This window comes from Myotis davidii, unplaced genomic scaffold (assembly GCF_000327345.1).
Source record: "Myotis davidii unplaced genomic scaffold, ASM32734v1 scaffold169, whole genome shotgun sequence".
NCBI lineage: Eukaryota > Metazoa > Chordata > Mammalia > Chiroptera > Vespertilionidae > Myotis > Myotis davidii.
The window spans coordinates 1522106-1525727 of NW_006383005.1; the positions used below are offsets into that span (position 1 = coordinate 1522106).

Consider the following 3622-nt stretch of genomic DNA (forward strand, 5'->3'; position numbering starts at 1 on the left):
AGTGAGGAAGAAGAAAAATAATGGGGGGGGGGTGAGGGGGAGGAGGAGGAGAAAAAACAGGGCCCTGCCTGTTTTTTAGAGTGTCATCTCGATATACCAAAGTTGTGGGTTTGCTCTTCTGGTGAGGGCACATACAGGAAACAACCAATGAGTGCATAAATAAGTGGAACAACAAATCAATGTTTCTCTCTTTCTCTTTCTCTTTCTCCCTTTCCCTCTCCCTCTCCCCCTTTTCCCCTCCTCTAAAAAAAATAAAAATAATTTAAAAGGAGAGACAGTAATAATGTGGATCAACTTCATTCACAATGATAGAATGTTTAATCTGTAAACAGATTTAAAAGTACTTTGGATCCACAAAAGATACTCTTATCACAGGATGGAAAGGAAAGCAGGAGTCCTGAACAAGAAGCTTTGTCAGCTCTTGTGCTGATAAAAATAGTCAAGATCCAGCTGACACAGCCAGTATAAGCAGTTTGGGTCTGTCTACAGGATACACAAAGCTTATTGATTTCCTATTTGATTAAACTCTCAACTTTTTAATGATGAGAAATCTTTCATCAAAAGTTGGCAAATTCTCACGTAAGTCTCTGGGACAGCTTCCTTACAAAACTAGAAAAAGTTCAAAACACTGGTGAAGAAGTACGGAGGTATCCTGACCAGGAACTTACCGAGAAATGCAATACTGTGTCTCTGTATTAATAATGAGATAGTCACACAACTGCATAGCAAGAAAAATCCAATTATTATTTCCCTCTGGATTTCCTACACTGTGGAAGCCTTCTTGATTTGGACCCTGCGACTTATAAGCACAATTCTAAACAAAAATTAGACATTGCTTGTTTCCATGGCTCCTCTCCCTAATGAATTCAGCCCATCAACCATAGTACTCCCCAGAATATTAGACCAGTTATCCAGAAGTCATTGCCCAGAAATCAGCTCCTCACTTACTGTACTGTCCAAAACTACAACACTTCAAAAACCATCAGAGACATTTCAGGGTTATTACTGAGCGTTACTGTTTTTGGAGTCATAATCCTGAAGTAATCCCTACTTTAGCTCAGATGTTGAATGATGGGATGAGAAAAACCTTTTCCATTTGATAGAACAGAGCTACAAGGAGAGTTTGCTGTGTCAATATGGGTGTTTACAAGCATTACAAATACCAAAGAACGTCCGGCTGGAGTGGCTCAGCGGTTGAGCATGGATCAATGAACCACGACGCCACCCTGCAATTTCCAGTCAGGGCACCTGCCTGAGTTGCAGGCTCAATCCCCAGTAGGGGACCTGCAGGAGGCAGCCAATTGATGAGTCTCATCATTGATGTTTCTATATCTCTCTCTCCCCCTGCCTTCCTCTCTGAAATCAATAACAACATGTTTTCAAAAACAAGAAAACAAATATCAAGGAACAAAGTGGGCTTATAGGGGTCTCTATGGATATGTCCCCATGTCTACGCTTCTGGTCAACATGCAAACTGAAAACTTGGTGGCACTTCTGGTGAGAAAGGAAAACCTTATTTAACTTCTAGCTCAGAGCAAATGAAAGTACAGAATCGTCGGAAACAGTCATTGAGGAAGCAACTGAGGAGTCAACAATAAGACAGAACTCTGATGTTGCCACAACAGAAGCTAACTGGTTTCCTCTGACCTGTTTCTCATTTAATTCAGAGCTGTTTAGTTGTCTAGCACTGCATTAACTGAGAAAATTTGTAAGAAAACTGCTACACACAACCTTTGAAGAAAAGCCTTCATAAACTGACGTTTCAGTAGAAAACTCTGCATGTCCTTGACTTGTTCCCTCCTTTAGGAAGGTGCTCCTACGCTGGATGTTCACAGGGAGGCCAGCTTTTTCAAGTTTGCTTCCCTATCTTATGCTGGTCTCGCTTTTGCACTGAGTGCAAGACCAGTAGTGGATGGGAGACCCCACAGTGCCAGAAACAGTTTTTTTACTTTGGCTTCTCAGTTTCCACTTTGCCTCTGCTTCTACCAGGGCCATGTGCTCGGGTGTTTTTTCTTTCCTGTGTGAATGGATCAATGTAATAAACCTGACAACGGAGGGAGGGGTGGGGGAGGGCAATATGGCAGGTCTGACAAGCTCAGTGACCAAAAGTAACCACACAGGATGGTCTGAGCACAAGCTCCTACCTGGGCAGGTCACAGCAGGTGATGTCCCAGGCCTGGAGCAAGGGCTAACATTTACCTTAAAAGTGAGCCATGACCATTCTTTTTACTCAGTTAGGGTAACATACCATTAAAATGTCAGAGTAATTTTCTTTTCCAGATCCCCTCAAAGTCACACCCACAGGCACCAGAACATGAAACCACCAGCGCAGGAGACCACAGCACCCCTCGTGGCTATCTGGTTCCCGCATACCATCCCAATGGGCTGTCAATGTTAATTATTAACTATCCTGTACCCACCAATGTAAAATACGTCCGTTTCTCTGTTTTGCTTTTTATCCAATCCTAGAGATTTTTCTGCTTTACATTCTCCCGCCTCTTTCACCTGTCACTAGACTTCATGTACCTTTCTTTTCTCCTGATCCCAACGGCATAAAAGGAACTACCAAACTGCCATTCTCCAGAGCATTTTCTTAATCCGCTGAGATCTTGCTTCCAGGCACCTGCTATAAAACTTAGTTCAAATAAACTCCTATAACACTTTCCTATAGGTTTCAACGTTCTTTCCTGGACACTTGCTGTAATTATCCATCCCCATTCCAGCTAGTTTCCTCGGCTGACAAGTCCGTCTGCTTGTGGACAACACAGAAAGCACACGCCGGGAGCCCGACTGACCAGGGTTAGAGTGAGGGCTCCCCACTTCCTAGTCGTGACATTAGGCAGCTGATTTCAGCTTCCTGGGCCTCTGTGTTCTCACCTGTGAAATGGAGGTTAACACCTGCCTCAGGGAGAGGTGTGGAGCAGCCACCCTGAACCTGAATTAGTAACTGCACTCACCAAAGTTCATCGCCCCTGGTCCTCCCATTACACTGTTCAAGGCACTTTCAACAGCAGCCCAAACTGCACACATTGAGCCTCTACTCTCCTATACAATAAAAGCCTAATATGCAAATCAACAAAAAAACAGCAGAACTGCCGGTCACTATGACACACACTGACCACCAGGGGGCAGATGCTCAACACTGGAGCTGCCCCCAGCCCACAGGCCCCAGGCCAGCCAAGGTGGATGCCAGCAGCCCCCTCCACCCCATCCCCCCACTGCCACGTCCCCTACCCCCACATTGCCCCAGAGGTCTCTCCACAGATTGGCCCTGATCGCCAGCTCCTGGTAGGGGCCCTACCCATACCCAAATTTCGTGCACCAGGCCTCTAATAGTTTCTATTGGCCCTTGGAGGGCTGTGATACTGAAAATACAGGAAATAGCTTCCTGGTCTGAGGCGCTCACAGGGTAGTCAGGGAGACAGCGTCCCCTTACAACAGCCTGCAGCAAAGACAACAGCAGTGGAAGGAAGGGGCAGAGGGTCCACAAAAGTAGGGACACAGAGTCCAGGGGCGAACAAAACCTAACGCGCGGGACACCGGTCCTCGCGCCTCACGCTTGGTGTCCCGCCCCGCCCGGCGGAGGCCTCCCCCGGGGCGCCCAGGCGGGAGAAGGCAGAAA

The 3622-nt window shown here is 46.3% G+C and overlaps 1 pseudogene; it reads left to right on the forward strand.

The window, feature by feature from the left end:
- Positions 1–888, forward strand: part of LOC102771413 — a 1729-nt pseudogene extending 841 nt beyond the window's left edge.
- The last annotated feature ends 2734 nt before the right edge of the window (positions 889–3622 follow it).